Below are 16,210 nucleotides of genomic sequence, written 5' to 3' on the forward strand. Positions count from 1 at the left end.
AGTAGGTTATATGCTGTGCGGGATATTGGGCACGGGATACATTTTGACAGGGTCCAGCACTAGCTATCGTATACTCTTTATATTTCCGATTATCCAGTCCCAACAAGTCATAGAATAATTCTGGTTTTTCGTACCAGCGCGTTACAGGGCCGACAGCTGCGTTCTTTCTTGTGCCAGCGTGAGCAAAAATAGGCACAATCATTATCCCCCTCGCCATTTTCGACGTGACTTTAGCCAAGAAAATAGATGCGCGGTCTTCACCATAACAAAACTTACACAACGCTTATTCTGGCAGTCTTGAAGATACGAAAAATGGGGCGGTCTCGAAGATAACAAAAGTCGCACAGCACTTATTCTGTGAATATTTTTTAGCCAGTCCGCCTCATCACTGATGCAGCGAGCAGACTGACGAATATTGAGTTTCCTTTCTGGCAAAATCGATGACATTCTTGAAAGACCTATTCATCACTCTTTCACCTCTGTTACCCTTGGGCTAGAAAACAAACATAAAGTGAAATTTCTTTGGGATATTTTTCAGGGGAACCGAGACATAGAACGTATTTGGCGCAACCCTATTATCAAAAAAGGTTCAAAAAGAAGGAAAATATGCATACTCTGTCAGCAACTTATTTTTATTGAGCAACATTGAAATATCCGGTCAATTTGTGCTGAACTTTCTTCCTTTTAACTAGTAAATTCTTCTGAAACGTAAACAAAAAGCTGCCGGCATTTTTCGCTTTGACTGACACTGTTTTGTGCGACAATCTTTGTCGTGTCTTCCATTGGTGAAGCCAGCCGCCGGACGCTTGGAAGTCTTCAATGCCCAACGACAGCGCGATGCTTCACCTTTTTACAGTGGAGCTGTTAGCCCCTGGTTGGTCGGAACATTTCGTGTTGTAAACAAAACCCCCAGCAGTTCTCGCCCTGCGTCAGTTCATGCGCGAGGCTACCCAGCCGAAGACTGCAGAGCTCAGTATTCGTATGAAGAAAAAAAACCACAAAACAAGCATCTAAACAGCGTGATGGATGATATGGCGCCGGTGAACAATAAGAACCGCCCCCCCCCCCCCCCTTCATGTGTTTTAGTAAAGATTAGGTTTGCAGTTGGTCTCGAAATCGGACGGGTATTGATGTCGTTCGAGGGCTAGCAGCACATGCGTCTGGCTAGGCAGGACCCAAAAGACCCTGCCCAATGCGCAGAGCGCATGCATCAGGGCCCAGAATTAGCCGCCAGAGAAGCCGAGTGCAAGCAACAAGCCCACCGAGACAACGAGGAACATTTCATACCCGTCCCCATCAGCATGCGTAGTGGTTTAGAACAGGTGCGCTGGACAGCCATTTTCGCAGGTCGGGGTGGCCCCATTTTTTTTTTCGCTTAGGAATGGCCCATCGACGTTGACTCCTGCCGCCCTAACGTCATTGAATCATGCAAGCAGAGTGTTTTTTAGGGCTAAGCCCTTTGACGGCCGTTTCAGGGCTGAGCCACGTTGTCTGCGTAACCGAGTGAACGATGGCAAGTGAAAGAAAAAGCGAACGATGAAAGAAAGCAAAGGCGGAGAGTGTCGTGCAACATGGAGGGGAGGGCGGTTCTCCGTGGCGGCGCGAGACAGCGCTCTCCAAAAGTGTGTGATGGGGGAGGGGAAGCGGCAGTAGGCTGTGCCCGCATGACGTGCTCGACTGGGCGGCGTTTGGGGAAAACGTGAGGGGGGCGTGCGGGTGTCTATGATGTGCGTTCACTTAAGACGAAGTTCGCGGTCCCCTCCTGAGATGCACTTGGCGCCGCCGACGCAGAGGGTCATCATCGCTGCCGTCGAGAGAACCCACGAGTGAGTGCTGCCTCGGTGCACTGCTGCTGCGCCCAAATATCGCATTAGGGAGTAGCGTAATCGCCAGCCAATTTTTCATTTGCCCATGTGTCGCACCTCACGTTTGCTTCATACCAGGGTCGAAAACTTGCAGCTTCTTTCGAAGTTCCCCTTGCTGACCGACAGTTGTGTTGAACGCTGACACTGGAAAACCGAGCTCGCCTGCCAAGTCCAAGCTCTTCCTCTTCAGGTTCACTTGGAATGTGCGTAAAATTTCCACTTTTTTTTTTTTAAACTGAGTGTCTTGCATTTCCTCGACATTGTCACACGTCTGGCACCACGACCCGGGCAGCAGCAAAACAGCAGAGCACAACAAAAAAAATTAAAGCCGTTCCACCCAATGTGAAAGCTGTGGGAAGGGCAGGGCAGTGATTCGCCATATTGGGCCGCAGCGCCGTTATCCGCTAGCTGCTGCATTTCAAATTTCTCGCCTTCGCAGTGCTCGCGTGCCCCCTGTCTAAAACTGCGCCAGCGGGAGTTCTGTTCTTTTAAGCTAGTCTTCCTTGGGCTTCTTAAACCCAGAAATTTTGGTGTGTCTGTCTGTCTGTGAATCGATTCAGCCACCCGGCCAAAATAAAATGCTTACTGCGCAATAGTCTTATATAGCCACAGCTAAATCTACCCGTCTATGTCCGGTGTAATGTTCATACTTGTCAACATTGTTGAAGAAAAACAAGACATTACGCAAATATAAGACAACAAATTAATACAGAAGTGACATTTGCAGTGTTCCTTTATAAAACATCATACATGCTTGATTTTTGTGAAATTATCAACTGCAGAAAAAAAAAATTCCGCCGTCGCCTGTTGTCGCCCACGCCACTATAGCTTCTGGCGCCATTTTAAGAAATCAAGCGGCAACAGTTACTAAAGGCTCCACTAGATACGTTCCACGTACGTCTTGCAACGCACGTGGAGTAGGGAAACGCGGTTCTATAAACGTTGAAGTAGGGCGCCTCGATTCACGCGTGTCTTCGCCGTACGGCAGCGTTGGCATTGAGACACCCAGCCTGGAGCAGTGGAACGCGGTAAATTAAAAATGATTTAAGCAAACCTTTGGCGTATTTACATTGGTAAAGCGCGACGCAAGAGGAACTAATTGAGAGGTGAGCGGGAAGGCGAAGGGGGGCATTTACTTGGCAAAAGTCGATAAAGCCTATCGTCTTTTGTCGACATTTGCAACGAAAGGAGCAGATACGCGCCCAATTTTTTTGTGATTGCTTTCATTCCTAATGCTGAAGCTGTTTTGCGTCATTTCGTACGCGTAATTTTTTTCTTGTGTGGCTGAAGCCCTTCTGCGTTATTTCGAAGGGCTTCTGCGTCTGCGAAGCCCTTCTGCGCAGCAATACCGGCGTGCGCCTGTGGAACCAGCTTAGCTCTGGGGCGATTGGTGACGCTGCACCGGAGCCGATTTATAAATATACATGTGTCACAGAATGCGTATACCGCGTGTGTGTCATTGAAGCAGAAGTAAGCATGATAATCAAGCTAATCCTGGACAACCAGGAAAGCTAATAATAACCAGCTAAACCTTAGCTCACGCTACGTATATCCTGGCATAGCCGAGGTAAGCCACTGCTAATTTTTTTTCGCCTCGCTATGTTCACCCCCATCCGAAGTAGCAAGATCCGTGGTTTGTGGGACTAACCTCTTCAATATTTGTTAAAGCTCTCTCTCTCTCTCTCTCTCTCTCTCTCTCTCTCTCTCTCTCTCTCTCTCTCTCTCTCTCTCTCTCTCCCTCTCTCTCTCTCTATCTATCTATCTATCTATCTATCTATCTATCTATCTATCTATCTATCTATCTATCTATCTATCTATCTATCTATCTATCTGTCTGTCTCTCTCTCTCTGTCTCTACAGCAGGTCGCATAATTTCTTAGATCTGTTCTTCCAGTTGCTGTAGGAGGTGTATAAATTATGCCTCCAGAATCAACCTTTAAAACACTCAGGCAGCACAACATAGTTTAAGATCGGGCTGCAGGGTATGGAGAACGGGGGATGACCTGCAAGCACTAGATTTGACATTTTGAAGAATGCGTTCACTACTTTATAAACCTCTCCTGCCGCCTGATATTCGAGACTAATGAACGTGGTAGATCCCTCTCTGATTTCTTTTTGTTACTTATCCAGAAGCATCCTCCTTGTCCCACAGTCACCCCGATTCGACACTTGCAAGATGGTATGGTGGGCTTTTATTAGGCTTGTGGCGTAATTTTTTTTATTTAGTACATACTGCAGTCCTCTAAGGACCAAGCAGGAGTTGCTGCCCAGAGTTACCATTGCTGCCCAGAGTTACGCTTTCCCGACCAGTGCTCCCCAGCTCGCCCACCTATTGTTTGCACCAACAATTTTGTGGAATTAACAACGCGTCACGTGAAGTATAGACATCTAAGGCTTTCGCCGAAAAAGCACAAGCGTCTAACAACTTGTGCCCACCGCCTCAAACCATTTCCGCTGTTATGGTTTGTGTCCCCTCAAACCGACATACTGGAGTGACAAAGCTTGCTGAACAGCAGCAAATAGAAACCGTTCCCCTACGTGCAAACGCCCGAACAACATAAGTGATAGATATTGGTCGGATAGCTTGTCGTTGTCTCTAGAATGTATGACTGCCTATGTCTAGCTTGGGAGCGCGTGAGTGAGTGAAAAACGTTTTATTGAGCCAGTGTATTGTGAGCGGTTCCCTATTCCAGGAAGCCTTGTGATGAGCGGGCAGCCTTCGCTCTGAAGGCCAAAAGTGTCTGGACATCCGAGTCGCTACTGGTCACCAGGTTCTGCCGCAGCTCAAGGGTGGGAAGTTGGGATGGAAGAGGGGGGAGGTTGGGGTTGTGCTCGCACGCTAATATGATGTGGGGAAGAGTACCGGGTTGTAAGCAGAACTTTCATGTGGCCGGGAATTGCGTTTGTAACAATGCGAGGGAGGCGGTTTGGGTGAGGAAGGTATTGCTCTGCAGTGTGCGAAGTACTGATTCATCTTCCTTTGAGAGTTTAGGATGTGGAGGAGGGAAGTGGTGTCGTTCGAATGGGTAATATTTCGTAATATCTTGAAAATTTGGTGGAGGGACGGACAGTGCAGTATCCTCACTAGCCCGGAGGGACAGGGTGCAGGCTTGATGGTGAGAAATTCATTGTCCGTCAGCGAGGAATGGCCAGGAGTCCAAACGAGGGTGACTTTCCAGCAGGGTTGATGCTGCTACAGTAGTTTCAAAGTTGAGCGGGCCACCCTCCCTGCTAGGAAGATTCTGCAGACTGCTTGAGAATCTGTGATGATGACAGGGTTCTTCCAATGAATGAAGGCTAATGCGATGGCGAACTCTTCGGAAATCCATGTCGACGACGTCTCGATTGCTGCAGAAGCTACGAGGGTGGTTTTGGTGGTGACTACGGCTACTTGATTCTGTCCGTTGGGGTAGGTGCTAACGTCCATGTAGGAGATATCTATACGCGTTTCATGGATGGTTTCGTGCGCTTGACTTCGCGCTTTTGGGCGGCCTTGATGTAGGTCAGTCTGCATATTTTTTTAGAAAAGGACGAACCTGGATAACACTTCTGCAGTGATAAGGGAGAGGCTAAGAGGCAGTGGATTGCCATGGGACGTGAAGCCTTATCAGGAGGGTTAAGCCGTCCTGGTGTTTGGGTGAGCCGGAGACGTTGCCTATAAAAATGGCCTTAAATAACTTCTGACACCATGTTGTGCAGTCACAGCTGTAAAAGATAGGCCGGGGAGGTGTTCAGAGGGAGATTCAAGACTTGTTTGAAAGCTTTCCGTAAAAACTGGTCAATGGTGCCCGTGTCAGTTTTGAAGAGCATCAGGTATTGTGTGACATACTTGACACGTGAGATAAGGAGAGCTTCGACCAGTCGGACCATGTCTTTTTTGTCATGTCATGACGGTGGTTAGAAATGCGTCGAAACATGTGGGAGACTTGGTTAAAAGCCTTGGAAAGCTTAGGTAAAGTTTCATTGTTGTATGTATTTGCCTGGGTGGTGAAGCCTGAAATCTTAAGTTGGGAGCTCGGCCGTATAGTATTGCCGTCGAGGTGGATACAGACTGGTTCTTTCTGTAGAATAGGTGGAGGTTTACGGATGATGACAAGCTCAGATTTTTTTGGGGAGCATTGAAGACCCAAGGAAGAGGCATAGTTGTGAACGACGTCGGTAGTCTGTTAGACTCAGTCATGGATGTTTCCCATGGAGTGTGCGTCTGTTCATATGGTAATGTCGTCTGCGTAAAGTTCGGGATGTATGTGAGGGATGGCGTCAAGTTTCTGGGGCAAATTTAGCAGGGCGAGATTGAAAAGGAGTGGGGAAAGAACTGAACCTTGAGGTGTGCCCTGATTTCCCAAAGCAACAGGCTGGGATTTAACGTCACCTACACGAATAATAGTTGGCCGATGAGTAAGAAAATCTGCAATGTATGAGTAAGTGCGGTGTCCGCATCCTGTTCTATTGAGGAGGGATGAAATGGAGGTATGCCAAACACTGTCAAATGCCCCGTTTAAGTCTAAGGCAAGAATGGGCCGGGGGGCGCAACGAGTCGATGTAGCGAGGACTTCTTTAATTCGAAGGAGAACATCTTGCGTGCTGAGATGCTTCCTGAAGTCAAACATTGAGTCGGGTATAAGGCCTTTTTCTTCAAGGAAGGGTTGGAGGCGCTTTAGTATCAATTTTTCACTTACTTGCCCACAAAGGTGGTCAGAGAGATTGGTCTTAGGTTATCAATATGAGGGGACTTATTTGGCTTGGGTTGAATCGTACTTCCGTCGTCCTGCGCTGATGAGGGTGGTGGCCTGAGCTCCAGTGTGAATTGATGTAGTATTGAAGGTAATCCAGCGAACCGCCGTCCAGGTCGGCAAGCAGGCGGTAAGTGGCTTGGTCTGGTCCAGGGGCGCGATATTTATTGCTTTTGAACAAAGCTGCTTCCATTTCGTGTAGTTGAAAGTCCTTATCTTAGTCACTGTTCGCCGATCCCGTGCAAGGAGGTGAGGTGAAGTTGCGGGGTGTTCAGATATTATCCGTGAGTGTATGAATGAGGTCTTGAGGAGACCATTTGGAGGAGTTCAGGGTTCGGGTCATATTGCGTTGGGTCTCGATCTTGCTTGAGAGTGTTTTGCGAGTGGCAAGGGTACCTTGGAAGCTGTCACATGAATGGAGCCGATTCTCTTTGCATAGGTGAATATCGTATACAGTAGCTTCTTTGTTAAACCCTGAAATTCTAGCCGGAACTTGCGGTTCCGTTTTTCCTGTTTCCATCGCTTTGTGGGGCTCCTACGGACCTCCCCGACATGGAATTCAGCATCCACGCTGGGGGTCTGGAAGAAAGTAATTATGGATTCTGTGTTTACCCTGACTGTTGCAATAATGCCATCGATCCAGTCGGATAAATGTTGCTTGGGGTCTATCAAGCGAGAGGAATTGGCCCTGCGGAACACATCCCAGTTAGTGAGACGAGCGACTGCTGTCTTGACGTTGTAATTGAGATTACGAATTGTAAGGTCTATAATATCATGATCCAATCCAAGATTCTCTCCAGTGGATGGCCATAACACATCCAGAGTGCCCAGTAATGCTGAAAGTTCTCGAGAAGTGTCCCTGGCTGTGCTGGTTCTCATCCTTTTTGTTGAGCCGGGATGATAGATTATTTTCCCCTCCAGCTCGGGACGGGCCAACCCACGTGGTAAGCGGTAGGGGAACGAATAGATAATAAAAGAAACAAGTCTGTCCTTTTCAACAGCGGAGCTGTTTAGCAAATCGTTCGGCTTTCGTGTTCGCAGCAAAAAAAAAAAATGCCTAGTACTCGTGTGTGCGTACCTCGCGGCGACTGCCCAGAGTTGCAGGTGCACGTTTATCAAGCTGACCATACCCGCATGGGGATATTGGAAAATATAAAAAAAGAGCTTTAGCGTTCGCCGTAATTCTGGGTACACTTGCTCGCAACGCGAGACTCCAGCGTTCGCTGTAACCCTGGCAACGGTTGCTCGGAACGAGGACAAGTCACATTGTAAGCCAGACCAGGTGATGTCTAATGATTATCACTTTCAACAAAATGAAGGAAGCTCACGCTTATAGAAACAGCGAAGAAGAAGCAACTCGGCTGCAATCGCGGACTGAAACCGTCGTGGTGGTCCTGAAGGTTGCATACACCGCCGCTCATTCACGTCTTACGCGTTAGTGTTAGCTGCCTTGATTCTGTGTTTGCTATATCTTAATTTGGACAGCATTTTTCGCCAGGCAGTGGGTGTGACGCTTCCAAAAGTCCCCAATAAAGTGCAACAAAAACCAGGGCGCTCTTGGTACTTGTTTGATCAATAATGAACGCTGCATGCCGGGAAAGTAAATTCTTTGCTTTCGCATCCTTCATTATCCCGTACCCAAGCAACTGAACGCTGCGATATTTTCTGTAAGCTTTACTCTTCACCCTCTACGTGATGTAGATATATCGCCACATTAAACGAGAACTCACGGTCAATCCCGCACTAAGAGTCACCGTCGACGCAGACCTTCGGAGGTCAATAAAACCGAGTTTCATCCCGATTTCCGTTCGCCCTTCGTCTCACTCTTTTATCTGAACGTGGCAGCGCTATTCTCTCTACCTTCCGGCGCCGGCGCCCGGAAGTCGCGCTCTGTTTCACCATTCATGCAGTTCGCAGCTTCCGATCGCGTCGCTGTGGGTCCTTGGCTTATCGGAGTATACCGTGCTCGGGGGCTGCCTTTTCCTGTTGTCTCTTCAGCTCGCTGGGCCCGTACGTACAGCGCGCGTTTGCAATCACATGTTTGTGTGCGGCCGCAGAAAACCGCCCGCTAATCGGCTCGCAGAGCGGCGTCTCCCCGCCTGCTTCCTTTGGTAGCCCCGCCTGAGCAACACCTGCTAGACGAAAATGGAGCATTCACCGGGTGTCGTCATTTGGGATGGAATCCCATACTTGCGTGACGCTGCTCAAGGAACCATTACGGAAGACAAAATAAGACTCTTAGGCAACATGGGGTGTGCCGCTGCCCCAGCGGAAAAACCACGCCGGAAGACTCGCCAAGGGCCTTCGCCGTATGTTGGGGTCGTTTGGTGGTGACTGCGTGCCACAAAACACCTATAAGTCAAAAGCAAGCCCTGAGGTTACCTCATTGCCCCTCTTACACATTTGTTTTAATCGAGAATTGGTTCGCAAGCTTTTTCAAGTGCAATGGCGATGTTTTACCTCTGTCATAACAGTTGAAAAAAAACGAATGATTATTCTACCCGACTATGGGGCTTCCTTGCTTTGTAGAGGGTGTTGACTACGTTGAACGGGCGAGATGCGTCGCGGCTGTTGGCAACTTTCCCTTTGTGTCAGCTTCCACGTGAAGCGCGGCGCCCCGGGGCACCCAAGCGCTGGCGTATCCGTCGCGGCGCCCTGGATGAACGCTGGGTGGCCTTCGGCGACGAACACCAGTTTGTGACAAGCGGCGCTTGTGCGATGAGGTGAACAAGGCGGCGTGCATCATATTTTGGCTGCCTTCAGAAGCCGTGAGTAAACCTTAACTTACAGTGAACCATTTTGCAGTTAAAATAGGCAAGTGATGGCGCATTGTGTCTGTTCGTTTTGAAATATCTCTTGTTTCGTAGTTCTAACCAACACTGCCAACTTCTTGCGTTTGCGCTGCTGCTTAGTTTTTCTCCTTGTTTTAATGCTTTGTGGTGAGTGTGAATGGAGGGCAGTCTTTTTTTCTATCAACGAATTTCCTGGTACAGTAACGCGCCGGCTGGCTTATTTACCGGATGTGTGCCTCTGCTCAAAATGTTTCAGCCTGGCTATTCTTCCGCCAACCAATCAAATATTTAGCCAATACGGGCGAAAAAGTGAAGACATCTCAGGCTCGAGTCACCCAATCATTGCTGAGAAACCTGCCATAGTTTGAGGAATAGTTTGCAACCATTCGTCAATGAAGGGAAGACGAGAAATTTTCTCATGTTTGATACTCATAACGCTCGCTGGGTACCGGTGCAGGCTAGCATTTGTTGAACGTGTCCACAGCACAAGCCCATGTGTCAAAAAGGTGGAGATAGTTTGCGACTCGAATGACATGGCTCGCACTCATCGTTCCGGCATTGTTTGTTTTACCATCTGAGACCATCACCATGACGCTCGTGTGCATAATTAGTGTTCTTCTATTACCAACAAGGATACCGGAAGAGCTTGCGTGTAGGATAAGGCATGCAGTAGGGTTAATCCTTGCACCTCTTCGAATCCATTTCCGTTCCTTTCGGGTGGCAGCACTCTCTATCTTTCCGGGCCTGATTTGCACCCCACTCTTTTTACTCGTCCCAAGCTAAAAAAAAAAACAATCATCGCGTCATTCTATGATAAGCAGCCCATGTGCAAGTATCCTCTGAGGACACTTCGGTTGTGACAAACAGTCCTATCAGGATTCGTCCTATCACGAATCTGTATGTAACGAACGAGCCATACCGGGATTTAACCACCCTGGTAACAACGCGAAATATGAGATAGTCATAGTTAAGTCTCCATTGTTACGAATCCTCAGATACATTATACTTTTTCTTACGCTCTCGGTGTGTTTTCCTGCGTTAGCATCCTTGCTCACAGAAGATAAAGTTTCGCGGCACAGTAATGCCAGCTTCCATTATCAGCGTGCGGCATCAACACCCCACCCCACCTATAGCCGTACTCAGCCGTCGGTGAAGCACAGGAATACTTTTCCTGCCGCTGTTTGGGTGAACGCGCAAGAAAAAATTAAGTTTTTAGCATAATTTCGACTTGTGAGTGTTTTTATGTATAAATTCACAAATCCTATTTTTTCGTGCTCGCGAACACAAACCTCTACGAACCAGTATATTTTTGTTACGGGGTTGGAGGAGAACAGAATTTTTAGATATGAAACAAAACATAAAATGGAACAAAAATCTCGGGCCAACGAGAAACTTCGAGAGGGGCGAAGCATGCAGTGTATAAGTGCATTCTTGGCGCCTTGGCGTTTTTGCCAGCGGAGATGAAACGTTGGGGGGTCGAGGTATACAGCTTTGGTGTAAAAGTCTGGTGTATTTGAAGCACAAAGCGTCCTTGCGCGAGGCGTAAACGAATGGACCGGTGTTTTTTTTTTAAGTACGCGTAACGAAGCGTTCCAGTGCGAGGCTGAAACGCGTGTGCCTGTGTTTTTTTTAGTTCGCGTACGGTCTAGCGTGCGGTGTGGACGAGTTTCCTGGTGTGTTAATACCGTGACTACATGAGACGACGGTTACGACGATGACACGAGACGTCAATAGCCTAAGCCCCTTAAAGGCTTCGCCCCTATCAAAAAGAAATAAACATCGAAACACTGAATCGCGTTCCTGTCTACTTGGCTGCAAGTCCATCTCCCTGTTCACCTGCCACGGAACTCTGTTTCCCTTCCATATATCGCTTCTCTTATGACGTTCAGATCAATTTTCGCGCATTCGCGCTGCTCACGCGCCTCCTTTCGGGCACCACTCGTATTGTCCTCTGCTATTTGCTTTTCGTTTACACTTACAGCAGTTTCAGCCCAGCCCTTTTTTCTTATTGTTTGCTTTTCTCTCCGCTTCTCTTCGCCACCTTGTTTTTTTAATATGCGAAAGCGAAAACCAATACAAAGTGTACACTTAATACAAAGAACGCTGGTGCTCTCGGTTGTGTATTCATATTTGTACTCAAGTATACCTGCGTTGTCCTTTGCTCTCAATAATGTATGAGCGAAGCCAGCAACTCTGTTACTTTAGACCGGTGTTGTGTATATATACCTTCTATTCAAGCATTCTTTCACCTTAACAGCCCGGCTGATTCGAGTCACAGAACTGTACGCATACAGACGAGCCGGCGGACCGTAATTTTTCGACTTCAGTTAGCCTAAAAAGATTCGTCTCTAAGAGTCACGTAAGCGGTGCCTCTTAACAACTCTTTGGCATTCAGCACGATATGGTGAGACGGTGCTCTACAAAAGGGAGCGAGGTACGAAATATAGCAGTGAAACCTGAACTGCAGGTTGCGTTCGTATTTCCTTCAGCAGCCGCGGTGACGTCATCCTGGAAATCCCCGTCCCATTTTCGAAGTACGCGTAGGCCATCGGCCTCTGTCGTCCTTATGATGGCACGAATGTCAATTTTTATGTTCGTGCCACTGTCGCGCTCGCCGGCGTTCACACTTCAAATCGGTGTTAGCGCATATTTCACAGTAGCGTGCGGGAATCTTTACAGTATTTCTAAAAGGCGTACAACACATCCCTTTAAAATTGCAAGGCTCTCCGACTGAGTTTTTCGGCGTTGATAGATAACGGAGATCCTAAAAGGGTTTTTATCTCGCCCTAGTTGTAATTCAGCTACCAGTAAAACAGACAAACGAGTGGGCAGAAAATACACATATTGAGTATAGAGTCAATTGAAATGTTTGAAGAGTGAGCACGAGAAAAGTGGGTAAGATCATTTAACGTAACTTCTATAGTATTTGAATCTGCCACCAAAGGCAGCGGTGGTTGTTTTCTTTTTATGTACATTACAAATAAACCAGAGCAGTGTACCCCCTTTAAATACGTCAGTCTAGCATGGGATAAAATGCAATAGAAATAACGCCAAGCTAAACATTTTCATAGATTAAACCACTGTGTTCGTTTTAAAGGGGAGTGAAGACAAAATATAAGTTCACTTTATTAAAAACACTTCTTTGTCCCAATAACAGTAATGCCTGTTTGATCACGAACTAACAAATGATCTCAGATATTGAAGGCGACGTGCGAAGCAGTGGCGGCTCTCCAGCTACTACCCCGCTGTGGCTTTATGACGTCACATAATCTTGTTTTCGGGATTGGTGGGCACCTTCACCGCCTATAAGTATGACTGAGGGATTATCGTCGGTCTCAAACTTGGTTTGATGGTAGCACTTGAAGTTTAACTTGTTGTTACGCACTGCCAACTTTGCTTTTAGTCTTGGCCTATTACACGTCACTCCTGCCAATACTGCGTGGCTGTAGCGGGAAACTTGACTGTTCAGTGTTGTTTGCGTTTCTTTTGCTTTGAAACGTGTTTAGCCGCTAGAGTGAAACTAGGTGAGTTACCAAAGGCCAGTTCTCTTAAACTGAAAGAAGATGTATTTTGTTCACGATCCCCTCAAAAATTCGCACACCAGAAATACACCACCCAGTAACCGTTACAAACTCTTCCGTCTGCCTTTTCTTCGACACGAAATGTGTTTACGAGGAAAAAAGACCGGCAGGCCAAAAAAAAAACCCGCAGTTTGAACGCGCCTATGTATAGCCCATTGTAATGAAACCGCGGAAAATGATGCGTCGAATGTTTGGCTCGCCCCACTAGGCCGTTCCGCCTGGAAGGGAAGCGCTCGTAAATTCTTACCATTAGCTACCCCCCCTCTCCGCTCCTTGCTACTTCGCGCCGGCGCTGCCGATATTTCGCAACGTCAACGCAAACTGCCAAATGACCGGGACGCTGGTTTCGCAGCTCTCGCAACTGAGGCCCAAGAAGACCAATATAAAAATAGAAAAATAAACCAGAGCGTTGCTCGAAAATACTAATGCGTCATGCAAGTTTGCCCTCGCGCGGAGCTCGAAGGCCGGTTTCTTACGCTCGGAGGACATCAAAGCAGACGGGAAGGTCATTCATTTACTTGTTGGTTCTTTGTCTCTCCCGCTCGTAACACGATACTAGCGCTCCGCCAGTGCGGCAGCTATTTGTTTAAGTGGCGCACACCCGACATTGGCAGTTATACGGCCCCACTCTACACCCGCACAAACATGTGCGCGTCTTTGTGTGTGTGTAAATAACACTGACAAAACAACTGCAGCGTTTAGGGGTGCTCTGGCTACCCGTACATGTTCTGATGGCTTTCGCTACGTAAGTCAACAAGTCAACTATTTTTTTTTTAAATTCTGTTGTATGTATGTATGTATGTGTGTGTGTATGTATGTATGTATGTATGTATGTATGTATGTATGTATGTATGTATGTATGTATGTATGTATGTATGTATGTATGTATTGAGGGAGACGTCAAAGGCAGCCGTCACCCAGAAGAGACGTCGCAGAGTCAGTCGGGACGGCGCGTTTATTCCGAGAGGCAACCGAGAATACCAGCCCGAGGAATGATGATGTGGATGGGTATGAGAAACAGATGAGGTGCGACATGGTGATGATAATGGTCTTAAGAAGCAGACGGAGTGCAAGGTGGATTGGACACGAAAGTAGCAGGCACCTTCCATGTGTCCTTGAAGTGAGCACTATCGTAGCTTACACACAAATGATCACAGTATGTAGAAATAAGTATTAGCATTAAAGAAAACCTCGGAAAGCAAGTGAGAGGATGTGGTAGGTCAGTGAAACAGATTAAGAATTTGGAAAGACAGCAAGTGGGGAAAAATGCTTGCCGGGTGGGATCAGAACCCACGACCTCCAGAATACGCGCCTGGTGCGATGACCATTACGCTACCAACGGGGCTATTTTCCTCTCCACTGTCTGGGGTATGTGGTAGTCAGCGCCACTCGGAATGCTCGGGGTGAAGGGGACCTTCTTTTTAACCACCGGGACCTGACCCGAGTGTCTACGACATGTCGAGAGGGGTCGACCAGCGTTGAACCCTCTTATTCTTCCTATGGCACTAAGACTGCCAAAACAGAGGCCCTCACTATGCATATAGCGAATGAGAATGGGAAATCAGGGGCTCGTTGAATGAAGACAGAAATAAGGATTGGCAGTCAAGAAAACCTCGGAAAGCAAAGGGGAGGATGTGGTAGGTGCGGATCCCACCCGGCGGGCATTTTTTCTCCACTTTCTTTCTGTATTTACAAATTTCTTATCTATTTCAATGACCTTCCACCTACCATAAATGCCAGCTTTTAGTGACTGATGAAGCTTCCCCGATAAACGTTTTGTTTTTCTTATTCCCAAGGATGGCAGTTTCTACATGTATAGGTAGACATCGTTGTCGGCAGAGCGAATTGAAGTTTGTCGGCGGCGTGGAGTTGGTTAAGCAGGAATCGCAATAAACCCGAATGAAGCGGGTGAACTGTGTCCAAGGTTTTGCCCTTGAAAACTGAACCACAACGGAAACGTGACTAACAAACAACAATCCCTCAACATCGCTGGGAGTGTGTCAATCCCTGTTCTTGTCCCTGCATCCCGCGCTGTTCTCATCTTCTCGATGTGATTGTGGGGTTTGGAGCACAAAGCTACACCCGCAGAATGAGGCGCGCCGTAGTGGGGGGGAGGGGGCGGGGGGGGGCTGGTTATAATTTTGCCCACCTTGCGATGTTCTCAACTTCTCAAGTCACCAAATTGCGTAGCAACACACAATAACGCTATTGAACACCGACCGTGATCTTTTAGCCGTAGCTTACAATGCACCATTTTAGTGCGTTTGACGTTTTCGCAATCGCCGAATACTACTCTATTCAGCTGGTTCTGTGGTTGATGATTCGGGCCGTGTTGACCTTATAGCTTTAAAAAAAACTTTTAAAAAGTCTCGCAGTCATAACCCTCCCACACATAATTATAAGCTGCGAACTAACAAACTAACTTAACCATTGTTAATTTTTCTCCTCCCCTCTTGCCCAGTGACAATAGTTTGGAGGTCCTTTGCGTTTTTTACGTCTCCTGCTATAGCACACGGCGCTTTTTTATAGTCCGAGCATTCGTGCTTAGTTTACTGGGCGCTGAATTTATGTAATATACACATTGAACTTCCACATCCACATGGAGTCGATATATTATTAGTCACCCTTCTTAGACCTGATTTATTAAAACTGTTAGTATGTTACCGTTATGTTAAAAACCTTAATATGTGCACACGGTGGTGCACATATTAACGAGCGGGAATGAATTTACAGTCCCGGTGCAATACTTGTCTTCTTTTTTTAACGTATCAAACAGCGCAAGCTGAATCCGTGTTATCCGGAATGCCAGCCTTCGGCCAGGGGCTCCCGGACTGAGGATCCCCTCCGAAGGGGAAGGTGCCCCAGCAACAGTGTCTGTTGCTCATTAAATACTTTGTTCATTCATTCGGTCAATGTCTGAAAGGTAGCGTTCAGGAAGTCCCGCTAAGAAATTGTTGGGTACCTCCGCCTCCATCCCAGCGTTAGATAGAACTGCACGATGTTGAAATTGTGCATGCTTCCTTCTACAACGCGCACCGCGAGTGGGTACATTTAAGTCGTCATTTTCGTGCCCGCCTAATTAGTGAATAGAACAACGTTCCCTCCCAAATTTACGCAAGCTGCTAACAAGCGGTTGTGTTCTCTTCTAAGTGTTACGCCTTAAGTTCCGAGGGTTCTAGGTGTTACGTAAGTGCTCTCTGACTGGCTCAATTGGTTGTACATGCGACGTAAGTACCACT

The 16,210-nt window shown here is 47.4% G+C and overlaps 1 protein-coding gene across 2 annotated transcripts in view; it reads left to right on the forward strand.

Annotated features, from left to right (window-relative positions):
* Window positions 1-9,125: 9,125 nt before the first annotated feature.
* The window catches only part of LOC144141074 (uncharacterized), a 34,823-nt gene continuing 27,738 nt past the window's right edge, over window positions 9,126-16,210 (forward strand). The window contains exon 1 of one of the 2 annotated variants that reach the window (XM_077672588.1): window positions 9,126-9,366. The gene's annotated coding sequence lies outside the window, so the exon portion shown is untranslated. Of the gene's footprint in view, window positions 9,367-13,695; window positions 13,717-16,210 lie in introns of those variants that run through there. The other variant, XM_077672589.1, reaches the window with a different exon arrangement.

The sequence above is a fragment of the Haemaphysalis longicornis genome, unplaced genomic scaffold (genome assembly GCF_048455015.1).
Source record: "Haemaphysalis longicornis isolate Haplotype H1 unplaced genomic scaffold, Haemaphysalis longicornis Haplotype H1 scaffold_6, whole genome shotgun sequence".
NCBI lineage: Eukaryota > Metazoa > Arthropoda > Arachnida > Ixodida > Ixodidae > Haemaphysalis > Haemaphysalis longicornis.